Raw genomic sequence first — 17,241 nt, 5'->3', positions numbered from 1 at the left:
CTGACAGAAGTTTGTCGACTGTTGTCTCTTTTCAGACTCCATTTTAATTCCAGTTTCAAATCAAAAGTGTCTCTGTTGGAGAAACACAGTGGTTAAAGTCATGTGACTTGAGCAGGTCCAGCGGGTGATGGGCCTGGACTAGGATCTCATAGAAGGACTTTTGTAGGACAAAGACATAAGTGTGTTGCATTTCCTGCTGCTGAGACGAGCATGAAGTTCCTCCTCACAGTCACAGAGGTCATCTGCAGCTCTTACACTTATGTTGAGTTTAATAAAAAAAACAAGTCATCCATATCATTCTAAAAAGGCTGTGAACATAAAGTCCTGACATTATGAGGTGAGTCTGACTTACTCTGGACCATGTTCTCTTTTAAAATTAACCCCTAGTCCTTTAGAGTCATCACTCTTGAATGAGACGGCGCTGGCCCCAGGAGCAGGTCTGTGGACACAGATGGAGCAGTGGCTTTAGTCTGAGCTCTGACATGGAGAACAGTGGTGGAGTGTTAGTGATCCTCTCTTACCTGTGAGCTTTTATAGAGGGAGGGGCTCCGTCCTCTCTGGTCTCTCTCTGATCCATGCTCAGTCCAGGTTCATGTGATCTCAGACCCTCAGGAGGAGCCGACGCATGAAGCCACTGCAAAAAGTCCACTCTAAAATCAAACACATGCAGCTCAACAGAGTTTATGTTGTGTTTTTCTGTGTAAATGTGTTGTTCTACTGGTGGAGCCACAGATGAATGGTTTTGGTTTCACATCAGTAACACATCAGAGCTGCACTGTGGACGTCGTCACATGACATTCCTGCCATGAGCCTTGTGTTCAATACTTTTATTACTATGAAATTAAACTCTATTTTTTGGAACTTTATGGAACCATGTAAATCCAGACAATATTTTCTACAACTCATGAAAACCTCAGTTAGATTTATAAGAAATAAAGAGAAATTAAAAAAAATTTAATTACTACTGAAAATGTAATGAATTATTAAATATTAAATCTTTAGAAATGAAAAAGAAATGACCCAAACCAAAAACAGTCTCATTTTATCTGAATCCACAACCCACAAGTCCAAATCACTGCCAGACAATTAAAGCAAATCTTTATAAATATGTGTGAAATAAACGTCATTTAAAACCATAAAAAACACAATTATGTCAATTCAGGAACAAGGTCTATAACCAGGAAATAAACCAGAACAAACTCAGGACTGAACTAAATCAGTATTAAACCAGGTCTAAAGTTTAGAATTAAACCAGGACTAAACCAGGTCTAAGTTCAGCACTAAACCAGGACTAAACCAGGTCTAAGTTCAGCACTGAACCAGGACTAAACCAGGTCTAAGTTCAGCACTGAACCAGGACTAAACCAGGTCTAAGTTCAGCACTGAACCAGGACTAAACCAGGTCTAAGTTCAGCACTGAACCAGGACTAAACCAGGTCTAAGTTCAGCACTGAACCAGGACTAAACCAGGTCTAAGTTCAGCACTGAACCAGGACTAAACCAGGTCTAAGTTCAGCACTGAACCAGGACTAAACCAGGTCTAAGTTCAGCACTGAACCAGGACTAAACCAGGTCTAAGTTCAGCACTGAACCAGGACTACACCCACTGTTGAATCTGATCAAACTGGTCAAACCTGAGGCCTCACCTCAATAGGCCCAATTATGAGTGAGGAAATCTATGTTAATATGTGGATGTAAAATGGAAACAGACCGAAATCAAACTAAAAGTTTTAACTGTGACAAAAGATTCAAATCGTAGATTCAGAAACATATTTGACTGTAAAAAGAAATGCAACAATATCTGAAGTTATAACGACATAAACAGACCAATAACCAGGAAATAAACCAAGACTTACTCAGGACTAAACTAAATCTGTATTAAACCAGGACTAAACCAGGACTAAACCAGGTCTAAACCAGGTCTAAACCAGGACTAAACCAGGACTAAACCAGGACTAAACCAGGATGAAACCCAGTGTTGAATAAAATCAAACTAATGAAACCTGAGCAGATCCAAAGAGTCCAAAGTGTCTCAGAGAAAAGTGCGTATTTGATGGAAGTAGTTTGTTTGTGTTTTCTTCCTGTTGTGACTCAGAGCTGCTCTTCTATTGGCTCAGTCCAGGTGGGCGGGGCTTCTCATAGGTGAGTGACAGGAGGTTGTCCCTGAGCTCTGTGTCTGTGTAGACCTCATTTATTCTGACACATCTGAAATGAGCCAGTAGGACACAAATATGGAGGAGAGAACTAAACCAGGACTAAACCAGGACTAAACCAGGACTAAAGACAAACTCTCCATGATCTGTTCAGTATTTACACTCATGTTATCTAAAACTGGGGCCAGTTTAGTCCAATACTGAGACTTGAAACTACTGCAGTTTTACTTTATGTTCTGTTTAATCGTACATTGTTCGACTTGCACTGCTGCATTTCTAAAGTTGCCACTAGTTTCTGGACCAGTGACTGTCCAACTGTTGATTCTGAAACTTTCTGTTGGTTAAAACAGTTTTGATAAACCTGTGAGGCCACTGCTGTTGTGATTTAGGACTGTATAGACATTTAAAAATGAACTGAATTCAAGTTCTATTAACAATGAATATGATGGAGGACACTCGTCCACTGCCCTGGAGGAGACAAGTCAGACCTAAGACCTGCCCCGGCTCCTCATGGGTCTATGGTTCGTCATGTAGCCATCCCACGGGCTGAAACTGAGAGCCGCCTGGAGCTGAGGTATAACACATGAACACCACACACAGACACTCTGTCCAATCGTGGGGACATGTCCACTGTGATAGTGCACATGGGCTCCACTCACATTAAACTACAACAGGTGACGGAGAGTGACTTCAAATCTCTTATAGACACGGGGCTAAAGTCGAGAAAAGAAGTTTAGTTGGATTCACCAGCGTCTGGCTGAAGGTTTATTGCAGCGCTCTAGGAATTCAATCAAAAGAGTCGACACTTATAAATATCTTGGGTTTTGACTTGATGAAAACTTAAAAAAATATCTCAGAAATATGTAACAGTTTAAACCAAAATTATCATTTTATTACAGAAAAAAAATATGGTATCCCAATAAATTCCAGAAAAGAAATAGTGCAAACAGCCTTCCTCTCAGTACTGGATTATGGGGATGTGCTGCACGTATAAGACCAGTGCGTTATTGCATTAACCAAATCAAATGTGTATATTTTGCTCCCTCTGACCTTTGACCCCGTCTGCATTGGTCGTCGTAGGTTTGGCAGCGTCCCTCGTAGCAGTACGCCGCTCCGCTCTGACACTGAAGTCCATCCATCAGGTAAAAATCATCTGGACAAAACGCACTTGTCCCTAAGCAGAACTCGGGCAGGTCACAGCTGTCCTCAGAGCGTCTACACGGAGTACCAGCCACTTTGAGCTGAAACACACAACAACAGTTCATTTACGCTGAAAATGTTCCAAACCAGAAATCAGCAGACTTGATTCTGTTATTAAGTAGTTTCAGATGTTGTGATTTAAATGACAGCCCACATGGCCCTTCTGAAGTCCTGTCTCTCTCTGATCTGTACAGGACCTTGTACTTCCAGGTGTAGAGGTGTGTCTGCCTGTGGATCCAGAGATTAGTGGAAGATTTTCACCATTTCACTCGACTTTGAAACCCTTTGGATTTAAGCTGCCACTGCTCCCATCGTCTTAAAAGGCTCCAGAAAACACTAAGGTGGTTGATATTTTCTATCCTCAAGGTTTAGTGTATTTACATTCATCTATAAATAATGAAAAACAAAAGATCCTTTGAAAGTATTGTGCGTCTTTATTTAACTGGAAATAAGGACTGGAGTTTAATTCAGAACAAAATGTTTCAGTTTATCAAAGAAAAACTGCAATTGTAGTTTAACAAACTGAATTTTAAAGCACTTTTTAAAATGTTAATTAAACAAACATACAAGGCATCACATTTGATTACGACTTCAACATACGTGATACTCAACTTAATTTTCAACAACACTCGAAAAGACAAAATTTAAACCTGTCAATTGGACAAATCGTTGAAGGAGTGAAGACGTTTCTTTGCTCTTCTTCATTCTGGTCAGATTGCTGGTGGACACTGCCTTATATCTGTGTGAAGGGAGGAGCTAACTGCACTGAAACTGTAAACAGTAGTGATGGGCGAATGGAGCCTCGTGAAGCATTGACGCCTCAGTCACAATATTGTCTCAAATGGTTTGACGTGTCTGAGGCCTCGGAGAAACACTGACCTCTAGTGGACAAATTTAACCATTGCAAGCCAGCACACAACCCATGATTTAGGAACCCAAATCTATTTTATTAGAAGTCATAAATAGTATATATTCTATTTTGAACATATACAAAAGAAATACAACAATTTATATATCACATGTTTTATCAAGAAATATAAGTTTTTCCACAGTTGAAGGCTTTAGTCTACATCTTCTTTGGCTCACGAACTCACCAGCTTTGGAAAAAAATCTCTCACATGGAACAGAGGATGCTGGTATACAAAGATATGTTTGAGCCTCCACAGATTAGGACATTGTATTTTATGTGATTCCCAGTATTTTAAGGGCTCCTCGCATCTGGGAATATGTGGTTCCTTCAAGTATCTAGAAAGATAGAAAAGCATAAATTTGAACACCATATATAACCTTGATGAATAGCACAAGTGTCAGCTCAAACACTACCTTTGGGTTTCTACAGTGTCGCTGTCAGATGCAGGGCTGGTCTGCTGAGCAACGACATGGATGTCCAGTAAAGCCCACAGATTGTCATCGTCACTTGGGGCTGGAGAGGGCTGTGGCTGAACTTCACGGTCATCTGGGCCGGAGAGGAGGTCCGGTCTGCGGCGCTACGAGATCTGGAGAGAAAAATGAAACGTTTGTAAGTGGCGTGAGCGATTACGCCTGTCACGATAATCACCACATCCACTTATGGTTCAGTGTGTGAAAGCTCGAAATAGATATTTTGGCGCGCAATATTTATGGTCAGTTCTTTTCTTTGCAAAAGTGGAGGAGATTTGGGGCGTTTTTGTTGTAATTTGATAAGATTTGAGCTGTGGAGTGTGAATAAGTCCCTTCTACGGCTAATTATTGGTTCATTCTGCTGTTTATTTATTGCAGCTCGTGTCTTTTATTGAAACACTATTTTAAAATGTCTCTCTGGGATTATCTTACATTACTTACATCTTGACTACTCAATATCATCGTTTATCGCAGTATTTCTCTGAAGCGATATATCGTGCTTCAAATGTGTCATCGAGATGTTACTACTTTGCCTGGAATGTTCCACAGCGCGGCGTTAAATCTATATCTTGCTTTTAGTCAATTACAGCCGTGTTCCTTGTAGATTTATAAAGTTTGTCTCACTATGGGCAGAGCTGCTTGATAGGGAGGTTTAAAGCCATAGTGTGAAACATTCTAGCCAAAGCAAGAACATTTCCGTGAAGATAAGCAGAAACAGACACTCCATCGGAAAAGTGACAGGAGACCTTTAACTTTTAATGCAACTTCTACATTTACTCAGACTTTCATTACTAATCTCAGTTTGTTTCATATTGTTGTTGTCCAGGTGACTCCCCCTGAAACATCAGACAATGGACCACTCCTGGATCAGTGCACCTCTGTTTTATACTGAAGTTTAACAGACTGGATTCAAATAACTTTAACTTTATTTATTTAATATTGACATTTCAGAAAGTAACAATGGAGAGAAGAGAAACAAACCTGCAGAGTGGATCATCACAACTGACTCATCAAAACAGCAGAGGAGAGGGTCAGAGGAGCAGAGGGTCAGAGGAGCAGAGGGTCAGAGGAGGAGAGGGTCAGAGGAGCAGAGGAGGAGAGGGTCAGAGGAGCAGAGGGTCAGAGGAGCAGAGGGTCAGAGGAGCAGAGGGTCAGAGGAGGAGAGGAGCAGAGGAGCAGAGGAGAGGGTCAGAGGAGCAGAGGAGGAGAGGGTCAGAGGAGGAGAGGGTCAGAGGAGCAGAGGAGAGGGTCAGAGGAGCAGAGGGTCAGAGGAGCAGAGGGTCAGAGGAGCAGAGGGTCAGAGGAGGAGAGGGTCAGAGGAGCAGAGGGTCAGAGGAGCAGAGGGTCAGAGGAGCAGAGGAGCAGAGGGTCAGAGGAGCAGAGGGTCAGAGGAGCAGAGGAGGAGAGGGTCAGAGGAGCAGAGGGTCAGAGGGGCAGAGGAGAGGGTCAGAGGAGCAGAGGGTCAGAGGAGCAGAGGGTCAGAGGAGGAGAGGGGCAGAGGAGCAGAGGGTCAGAGGAGCAGAGGGTCAGAGGAGCAGAGGGTCAGAGGAGCAGAGGGTCAGAGGAGGAGAGGGTCAGAGGAGCAGAGGGTCAGAGGAGCAGAGGGTCAGAGGAGCAGAGGAGCAGAGGGTCAGAGGAGCAGAGGGTCAGAGGAGCAGAGGGTCAGAGGAGCAGAGGAGAGGGTCAGAGGAGCAGAGGAGAGGGTCAGAGGAGGAGAGGGTCAGAGGAGCAGAGGGTCAGAGGGTCAGAGGAGCAGAGGAGGAGAGGAGCAGAGGGTCAGAGGAGCAGAGGGTCAGAGGAGCAGAGGAGAGGGTCAGAGGAGCAGAGGGTCAGAGGAGCAGAGGGTCAGAGGAGCAGAGGGTCAGAGGAGCAGAGGAGCAGAGGAGATGGTCAGAGGAGCAGAGGAGGAGAGGGTCAGAGGAGCAGAGGGTCAGAGGAGCAGAGGGTCAGAGGAGGAGAGGGGCAGAGGAGCAGAGGGTCAGAGGAGCAGAGGGTCAGAGGAGCAGAGGGTCAGAGGAGCAGAGGAGAGGGTCAGAGGAGCAGAGGAGAGGGTCAGAGGAGGAGAGGGTCAGAGGAGCAGAGGGTCAGAGGGTCAGAGGAGCAGAGGAGGAGAGGAGCAGAGGTTCAGAGGAGCAGAGGGTCAGAGGAGCAGAGGGTCAGAGGAGCAGAGGGTCAGAGGAGCAGAGGAGGAGAGGGTCAGAGGAGCAGAGGGTCAGAGGAGCAGAGGAGCAGAGGGTCAGAGGAGCAGAGGGTCAGATGAGAAGAGGGTCAGAGGAGCAGAGGGTCAGAGGAGCAGAAGAGGAGAGGGTCAGAGGAGCAGAGGAGCAGAGGGTCAGAGGAGGAGAGGGTCAGAGGAGCAGAGGGTCAGAGGAGCAGAGGGTCAGAGGAGCAAAGGAGAGGGTCAGAGGAGCAGAGGCTCAGAGGAGCAGAGGGTCAGAGGAGCAAAGGAGAGGGTCAGAGGAGCAGAGGGTCAGAGGAGCAGAGGGTCAGAGGAGGAGAGGGTCAGAGGAGCAGAGGGTCAGAGGAGCAGAGGGTCAGAGGAGCAAAGGAGAGGGTCAGAGGAGCAAAGGAGAGGGTCAGAGGAGCAAAGGGGAGGGTCAGAGGAGCAGAGGGTCAGAGGAGCAGAGCAGAGGGTCAGAGGAGCAGAGGAGCAGAGGGTTAGAGGAGCAGAGGGTCAGAGGAGCAGAGGAGAGGGTCAGAGGAGCAGAGGGTCAGAGGAGCAGAGGGTCAGAGGAGCAGAGGGTCAGAGGAGGAGAGGGTCAGAGGAGCAGAGGAGAGGGTCAGAGGAGCAGAGGGTCAGAGGAGGAGAGGGTCAGAGGAGCAGAGGGTCAGAGGAGCAGAGGGTCAGAGGAGCAAAGGAGAGGGTCAGAGGAGCAAAGGAGAGGGTCAGAGGAGCAAAGGGGAGGGTCAGAGGAGCAGAGGGTCAGAGGAGCAGAGCAGAGGGTCAGAGGAGCAGAGGAGCAGAGGGTTAGAGGAGCAGAGGGTCAGAGGAGCAGAGCAGAGGGTCAGAGGAGCAGAGGGTCAGAGGAGCAGAGGGTCAGAGGAGGAGAGGGTCAGAGGAGCAGAGGAGAGGGTCAGAGGAGCAGAGGGTCAGAGGAGCAGAGGGTCAGAGGAGCAGAGGGTCAGAAAAGCAGAGGAGAGGGTCAGAGGAGCAGAGGGTCAGAGGAGCAGAGGGTCAGATGAGAAGAGGGTCAGAGGAGCAGAGGAGGAGGTCAGAGGAGTAGAGGGTCAGAGGAGCAGAGGAGCAGAGGGTCAGAGGAGCAGAGGGTCAGAGGAGCAGAGGGTCAGATGAGAAGAGGGTCAGAGGAGCAGAGGAGAGGGTCAGAGGAGCAGAGGGTCAGAGGAGCAGATCAGAGGAGCAGAGGAGGAGGTCAGAGGAGCAGAGGGTCAGAAGAGCAGAGGAGATATCATCCATGTATGTTTGAGTAATCTAGTGATCTCTCCAAGGCCCTAATCAATCCCTCCTCATGCTTAGCAGTAAGATTCTGTTCAAAGCTCCGCCCACAAGCCTACATCACCCATGTACGAGGCTCCGCCCACAAGCCTACAATCACCCAGATGACAATTCTACATAAACATGATATAAAACTGTGCACTATGACGTGACAAACCTGGTGTGATGTGCAGTAGTTTCATTCGTGGGATGCAGCTGATTGTGTTGTGATGGTGCTCTGAAGGGGGAGCGACTTAGCAAACATGTTAATCCGTTGTTTTGGGTGAGGACTGATCTAAATATGTCCTGTGTTAGAGTTAATAGTTGTTCAGTAACAGCAGCTCCTTCACACAATGGCGCCACCAACAGGATGAATGGAGGAGGATCCTGTTGGTGACGCCATTCTGACATTTAACTCAGTTCTAACACGACTTCAGACTGAACACAACAGAACAGCAGGTTTCAGAACATTCTAAAGGACAAGGGCTTCACAGAGATGGACATGAGCACAGGGGCAAACAACTATTCAAAACTATATACTGTGTCTTTTCAGTGGTCAAAAGTCCTCAAAATGGCGCCTGTATTAATAAAGTGAAACAATAATGAATGTCCCATTGGGAGGGGCACATGTAAAATGGCGTTGAGGAACTTTTTTGTAAAATAAATATTGTTTTATCTTTTTGGTCACCTCTTCACTCTCCCGTTTTTGTTCTACGCCCAGTTCTACATCTTTAAGAGACCTGCCATCGCCCTAAAGCTCTGCATTTGACCCAAAGTGAAAAGTGTCCTCTGCATTTGACCCAAAGTAAACAGTGTGCTCTGCATTTGACCCAATATTGAACAGGATGCTCTGCATTTGACCCAATACAAAACTGTGTCCTCTGCATTTGACCCAAAGTGAACCGTGTCCTCCACATTTGACCTAAAAAGAACAGTGTCCTCTGCATTTGACCCAATATGAAACAGTCCTCTGCATTTGACCCATTATGAAACAGTATGCTCTGCATTTGTCCCAGCAGTGAGCACTGTCTTCCACATTTGAAACCGCCCTTTGCATTTGACATAATATTGAAAAGTATCATCTGCATTTGACCCAATATGAATCACTGGCCTCTGCATTTGACCCAAAGTGAACAGTGTGCTCTGCGTTTGACCCAATATGGAACGTTGTCCTCTGCATTTGGCCCGATATGAAACAATATCCTCTGCATTTGACCCAATATGAAACAATATCCTCTTCATTTGACCTAATATGAAACAGTATCCTCTGCATTTGACCCAATATAAAACATTGCCATCTGCATTTGACCCAATATGAGACAGTGTCCTCTACATTTGACCCAATATGAAACTGTCCTCTGCATTTGACCCAATAAGAAACAGTGTCCTCTGCATTTGACCTGATTTGAAACAGTGTCCTCTGCATTTGACCCACCCTTAACAGTCTAAATCTTTCTCTTCGCGCTGATTTGAGAGAGTTTAAATGTTCCGCAGTGAGAGGACGTACAGCTCGTCGCCGTGGAAACGCTCCTTTCTCAGTGACACATCCAGTCTGCAGTCTTCAGCTCCAGATGTTCCTCCTTGTTGAAAATGGAGCCTTGTAATTGTGCAGATCACAGCCTTATCCACAGGTTTGGTCTGTGTTTGTGCAGCTCAGTCCTGCAGGTTTAAAGACGACGACATATAAAGTCCAGATTTAACTTCAGGCTTTTTCACTTAGAAACATTCAAATATTTAACAGAGTCTGGACCAAATGTTTTCATGGATTTGAGCAAAATGTGTGTTTCCTCAGTTCAGACGTTTTGTGTCAGCTCAGTCCAAATGAGACTGTGCTGTTTGTGTCTGATTATAAAGTGTTTTATTGTCATCAGGTCATCTCTAAATGTTGTGAATAACACTTATAAAGTCATTGAGGTGAATCATTAGGATGGTCTGAATGCAAAAGTGAGGAATAACTTTGGACCACAGCAAACCATTTAAAATGAACTGGTTGAGTTTCACAGTCGAGAGGAACGGCCGCACACGAGCCCCTGAAACACATTCTTAAAATCACAACTTTTGAGCCACACTCTTCCAATAAAGTCAGTATTTTTGTCGTCTTTGCCGAGCGGGAAACTACATCTGAAATCACGAGGACGTCAGGGACCAGTAAAGCCCAAAGGAGCATCTACCACGAGGCTAAATACTAAGAATCAAACTAGCACAGCGACAGCGCCACCTGTAGACGAGGCTAATGCCGACGCTAACGCCTCACTGCGGCTGAAGAACACGGCTCTATACCGGACGAGAGCGGAACGTCTGAAAGCGTTGCATTGTCTGAGGAGACGTAGAAGACGACCGCCATCTTGACGAATGTGGCGACAATTAAAAAGACAAACAAAGACCTGAAGGACTCGGTGGAGATGATTCAAATACAGATGGAGAAGAGGAGCAGTTCATATCAGACCTGGAAGACGAGAACAAGCACGTTAAGATCAAAATGGAAGTGACACGAGAGTTGAGGCGTTGTGGTCACGAGGATCTGGAGAACCAGGAGGAATAATGTCTGAGAAGATACTGGCGGATGCACTCGGGCGCCACGACGGTGAATCTGAAATTAAACACATCGAGTCCCTGGTTCCAGATCCTACCGAGCCTCAGAGAACGGTCCTTTCTACGTTCTTCTGCGAGAGAGAAGATACTGCAGATGGAGAAGGGCGGATTCGACTGGGAGGGCAGCAGCTTTCAGTCTTTGAGGATGTCACCAAAGAGTCGGCAGAAAAGAGGAAAGCATTTAGCCCGGCAAAGAAGCGTCTGCGAGAGCGAAACACGAGATGGTCTACACAGCCACGCTAATGTTTACACGGAACCACCAGAAGAAAAGTTTCACTGATGGAAGCGGAACCAAGACCGAGGTAAAAAAGAAGTGTATGAACCTGTAAACACTGAAAGGTCATGACGGGTTAAAGGCCCTGGCATTTAATCGTCTCTAGACACGATATGTTGGTGTTTTCTTCTTCTGTTCCTGTGTCTCGTCTGTTTCTGTTTTGTGACGCTCTGTGGTCGACTGAACATGTTTTAAATGTGATATAGAAATAACACTCGACAAAACTAATGTAGGAAGAAGAAGTGATTTTTAAGAAACACAATGTCACGTTTCTGCTTGTCTCCGTGTCATTGAATGTTCCACAGTATGGCATTACACTGACCCATTTCAAAAATACCCTGAAAAGCATGTGTTTCTCCATAGAGCTGACCTGTCACTTGCCCTGCTTGTCTTGTGGATAGATGGGTTTAATGCCACACTGGGGGACATTCTAGGCAGAACTATAACACCACGAGCAGGTGGCGGACCTTTCATCAGAAAAGTTACAAACTCTTATAGCCGGCAGGTGGTCTAGATTGTGCTGATGATCTGCAGGTGCGCGCGGGTGGATCCCAGCAGGTGAGCCCAGCTCCGGCAGGTGAGGGAGGGAAGGAGCAGGACGTAAGGTAAAACATGGAGCAGAAAGAGCGGATCGTGACAACCGGTGCTGATTTTTATAATCAAATGAGATATTTATGACTCAGTTTGTTGAGTAAATGAATTGTTATGAGGCCACTGACTCAAGTTGACATGTCCTTTATCTCGTCATAGAGTTTGGAACGTCAAAAAATGTCTGTTACTAAAAACGTCTGCTTAGCTAGCTGGTTAGCTAACTGTGTGGAGAGATTAAGGACATTTCAACTTGCCCCACGATTATTTGTTTCGTCAAGATAGAGGAAAGAGGGTGCGCGAGAGGAGAGAGAGAGGGCGCGCGCGAGAGGAACAGAGCCTACACTGTGTTGTTTAGCTAACTGTTAACTGTTCTTCTGTTAACGTATGTCCCCACAGCTCTCTGCTCCCATGGCTCTATTTCCCACAGCTTTATACTTGAACGGCTCTATATTCCCACGGCTAACACCGCTCTAGATGTGGGAACATAGAGCTGTGGGAACACAGAGCCGTGGGAACACAGAGCCGTGGGAACACAGAGCCGTGGGAACACAGAGCCGTGGGAACATAGAGCCATAGGAACGTAAAGACCCCGTTGGAGATGGACAATGGAGAAACTCCTTTCAATTTCCATTTTAAAGTCAATTTGAGCAAAACAATAGGTCCACAGACAAAAATATGCCAAAAAAGCAAAGAAGGAAAACATGTGTTTGCTTCTCCACAAACCTGACTCTCATCTGGAGCTGCCTCCTTCTGCTTGTGTCCATGGATCTGACTGACTATTGTTTCTTTGGCTGTAATCTTCCACAGTATGGCATTAAACCTATTTATCTCAATATATACATTTTTAAACTTTCTATTTCCATGGACTCATGCAGTGGACTTTACACTCCCAGAAAGTTACACTCTATCACTTTAATTTTGTGAGTGTTGGAACTGAGGGACATGTCTGTATGTTGTTTTCTTTTGTGGATCCTGACTCAGGTCTGGAGAAAGATCCAGTGAGTTACTCCAGACCAGGTTCCAGGCTCAGACCTGGTTCTCTGCTCCTGACAGGTTTAATCCAGAGACACATTTTGAGATGTTTTTGTGCTCCACTGTCTCCCTCTGCTGGACACTTCTATTTACTGCATGTTTTCCCACAGGTCAAATCATTCATCCTTGTGTTGATCAAGGTTTTTTTTATTTATTTATTGCTAAATTAAACCAATTAAAATCTCAAACAATTTCCCAGTGTCAGACTGAGTCCTGGAGAGGTTAATATCTTCACACAGACACGACTAATCGATCATAGAATCAATGTTATTAATGAGACACGTCATTGGAATCAAAATGAACGTCAGATGGACATAGTAAAGCTACCAAGATACCAGGCCAAGATACAGGTCAGATCTGTGGAGAGGCGACCCTGCTTACAGTAAAAATGCATGTTTTTAAATGTATTGTCATAATAAATAAATAAATAAACTCCTGTCGTCTAATTGACTTTTTTAATCTATAACTGCAAATAATTATTATCTAGCTGCAATATTAGTTTTGTTAGTGTTTGATTTTCGATACTTTTGTCATATTCTTTTCCGCTGTTGTGCTTATAAATGTTTATAATCTAAATAATGGCAGCTTTAAAGTCCAAACACCTTCAGCAAAAGTAAAATTGTGTAGTTTTATTTACTACATTTATATCAGAGTTTATTAATATACAGTAAACTTATAGACAGTGCTATGTCCAGTTGACTTCAAATGTTTTATCGACGCGGCGCTAAAGTCGAGAAAACAATGTGTGACGTCTGGTCCAATTCCATCTCCCAGTTTTGGTGACATTTAGTCGGATCTGCCAACTTCACGTCTGGCTGAAGGGTCACTGTGCTCCAGGAAGTCCTTTTGTGGAGAGTATTTGTGGATTCTGGAAGAGGAATAATCTATTTACCCACAATCGTATTCATTTAAATAAGAAAAAACAACAATACGAAACTAACGCTGGAGTCTGCACCTGACAGGCCGACTGAACGACTCCTTACACACAGGATAAAGAGCGTCTCATGTGACTCTTGGACAAAACCAGCGCCCCCTGGCTTAGATTCTGCATTAAAACAAATGATCAGAGGTCGTGTAACTCGGTTGACATCAATATTACGAACAAACCTAATCCTCAGGCGTCAAATTGATCCCAGTTAAACTCAAATAAGCCTAGTATCCTTAAAGAGTCAGGCCTATTTCATCTGCAAGACTTCAAGACAAGGAAGGGACTGGGAATTATACAAATGAATGTACATAGTGTCACATCTAAATCAGATTACATTCAAGTCTGGGCAGATCAAACACACCCATATTTTCTGAAACCTGGTTATCAAATAAAATAAGTGAGAAGGAAATCGATACTGAAAATTGCACATTTTTTCGTTGTGACAGGTGATTTAAAGGAGGTTTTGTTGTCATTTATGTCACAGATCACGTGTCTGTGGACCTTCTATTCTCCTGCTCAAAGCCTAAATGTTTTAAATATCTGTCTCTATGAACAATGTAAATGATCCTGTTGAAAATCTGGTTCATCATCCACCTTGAGCACCTGAAAATGCTCTTAACGATGTGTTCATGATGCTTTCTAAACTGGAAAATGATGAAATCCTAATAATGGGCGAATTAAATATGAACTGACTGGAGAAAGAGTCCAAAACTTTGAAAGACCAACGCAATGGCCTAAATCTGACACAGTTAATTTCTATTTCGATGAAACCTGACCCTAGAAATGTCAATAAAGGCAAACTCATCGATGTAACTGAACAAACTCCATAATTATGAGACAAATGGTGTTTTCCCACGGGATTTTAGTGACACTGTCCAACTGGGAGTGTCCGAAATACAAAATAGGAGAAGATCATACGAACATTTCAGTGAGAAGACCTTCCCCGACCCTGATATGGCCTTAGATTTGTAAATTAATACATGAATCAAATAAAAATTAGAATGGAAAACTGTAACAATCTTTGGTTCAACTCAGACATTTTACATTTAATTAGAGAAAGAAATGCTGCCTGGAAAACTGCACAAAACGAGGTTAGATATGGATTGGGCTTATTTTTTTTAAAAAAAAGATCTTTATCAACAGTTAGAAAGGCAAAAACTCTCAGAACTTTGACTCATACATGACAAATTCAACCAATATTTTCTCAGATTGAGGCTTTTTATCTGTACATGTGAAGTTTTGGATCATAATGTTGGTCCTTCTGGTCTTGATTATGTTGAGTCTGAACCTCGGGCAGATAACAGTCACGTTTTCTCTTTAAGACCTTTCACTTTCATGGAGGTCTTAAATGCTCTCCTCTCCACAGACCCAAACAAGTCCACAGGAGCTGATGACCTTGATCCAGATCTTCTATTACTCACTGCCCCATATTTAATTCAACCTTTATTACATATTTATAACAATTCAAGGTGGGACGACTGAAAATGTAAATCATTTCCTGTGTCTAAAAAACCTCGTCTTGCAAAAGTTTTAGAAAAGTTAGTTGCAAATCGAGTTACAACTTATTTAAATAAATGTTCTATTTTCAAGTCTTGTCGATCAGGTTTGAGAAAAGAGCAGAGTGTCACTGCAACCACAGAAGTTTGACATGACATTTTTACAGCCCTTAACAACAAACAAAACTGTGTGTCTCTGTTTATTGATTTAACTGAAGCTTTTGATTCAGTGGATCATGGAGTCGTCTTGAAGCGTCTGAAGCAGATTAGTTTTGACAAGGCTAAATGTGATTGGTCCTAAAATGATCTTTCAAACAGAACCCAGGCAGTAGAGGCCAGTGGGTTTAACATTTTGAATTTAAGCAAAGGAGCACCCCAAGGCTCAACTTTGGGCCCGCTATTTTTCCACTATATTTATTCATTCAGTTGGTTCCAATTTAAGAGAAAGGTTCATACATTTCTGTGCAGATGATGCCGTTTTGTGACACGATTTTACAACTGCAGCAAAATGTGTGTTTAGGCCTGTCTGTATAAAGGGCATTGGAGAGGCCTGTTCTCATTAGTACTGACCAAACCATCAGCTTTCAACAACAGGCTATGAACAGTCTGTCTACAACAACTGGACATTTATTATTTTAAAATGTTAGCATTTTATGACATCAGTTTAGACTTAAGTTCACAATGAAACTGATCCAGATTCTAAGAAAAAGAACCAGGACCAAGACCAAAGTCCAGAGGCTGCAGAGAAGGACAACCACCACCAGGGGCAGTAATGCACTTGAAACTGTAATAGGGGCAACGTTATGTGATACAACAAACAGGAAAACAGTCTTACTTTTACTGTTTTTATAAGTAAATGTGATGTAGTTAAATTTGTATATTTGATGGATATTTGGATAAGATTTGTCGTCAATGAGCCAAAAACTGTTAGCAACAAAAATGTAACAAGGACCAAAACTAGTATTGATCCTTTGCAGCTCGTGTCATCAACATTCCCTGAGGGTGTGATGCTAACTGGAGGCACTGCTCTGTCTGAAGCAAGTTAGACTTTAATCTGAGTTTTATTTGAACATAATCTGACCATGAAGAACTGACGTAGTTGGAGCTACAACAGGAGCTGATCTGTTAAAAAAGTCCCTCTCAAACAACCTTACAGTCTCAAGCTAGCAGCATTAGCCAACAGTGTTTCAGTTTGTCGCTCTCGCCTTTTTGTTGAAAATCAAACTCTTAAACAGAACCATGAGCTCGGTTTGATCTAAGGCTCCTGAAAATGTCAAGTTTAAATCCATTTTCTATTTTTTCTTGACTTTTCAGATAATCTTAACATTTATTTTGCTGTGTTTGCTAATTTGTGCATCGTGTCTCAATTGTAACTGCTGAACATTCCACCATAGAGATACATGTAGAAGACCTCCAGTGTGATGTCACCACAACATAACAACAGTGACAAAACCAGCTAATAAAGAACAGGTGTTTCAGGATATATGGACTTTTTGAGTCGATTTATAAAACTGTACTTGTACTTAAAGCCATAGTATGTGACTTTTTTGACAAAATGTAGAGAAAAATAAAAGCAAGACTTTTTCATTATTGTTTATTGGACTGAAAAACGTAGAAAACACATTTATCCTCACTGTGAGGAGACTTGCAGCTCCACAAACCTGACTCTTATTTGACCTGGAGTAGAGCCTCTTCCTGTTTGTTTCCATGGCGATGCTGATCCTTTTGTTAAAATATTCCACATAGTGCCATAAAAAGTATTTATCTCCATGTAGAATGTTCCAAAGTATGACTTTAACATTCTATTTCTATTATGCAGATGACTTTCCATGCACAGAAAGTTCCATATTATCACTTTAATAATAATAATAATAATAATAATAATAATAATAATAATAATAATAATAATAATAATAATAATAATACATTTCTATCTGGTTCACTTCACATTGTTTCATTGATTCACTCTGTGGTGGTTGAGTTACTGTTACAGACACAGACAGAAGTGACACTGAGCCATCGGCCCCAGACACCACTTTAACAAGTATTTTTCATATATTTTTTACATTTTTACTTCATTTTGGCAGCAGTACTTGTACTTGTAATTCAGTACAGGTTTATCCATGTAACTGTAACACTGTCAGAGTCCAGTCACGTTCAGT

The 17,241-nt window shown here is 43.3% G+C and overlaps 1 long non-coding RNA gene across 1 annotated transcript; it reads right to left on the bottom strand.

The window, feature by feature from the left end:
* Window positions 1-343: 343 nt before the first annotated feature.
* LOC117387027 (uncharacterized) lies at window positions 344-2,081 on the bottom strand. Its single transcript, XR_004542735.2, has 3 exons — window positions 2,004-2,081; window positions 522-650; window positions 344-439 (listed from the first exon to the last, which is right to left on the bottom strand). It is a non-coding gene; the product is annotated as an uncharacterized LOC117387027 (long non-coding RNA).
* Between the last annotated feature and the right edge of the window lie 15,160 nt (window positions 2,082-17,241).

The sequence above is a fragment of the Periophthalmus magnuspinnatus genome, chromosome 19 (assembly GCF_009829125.3).
Source record: "Periophthalmus magnuspinnatus isolate fPerMag1 chromosome 19, fPerMag1.2.pri, whole genome shotgun sequence".
NCBI classification, from domain to species: domain Eukaryota; kingdom Metazoa; phylum Chordata; class Actinopteri; order Gobiiformes; family Gobiidae; genus Periophthalmus; species Periophthalmus magnuspinnatus.
This window is presented reverse-complemented; position numbering and strand designations above follow the sequence as displayed.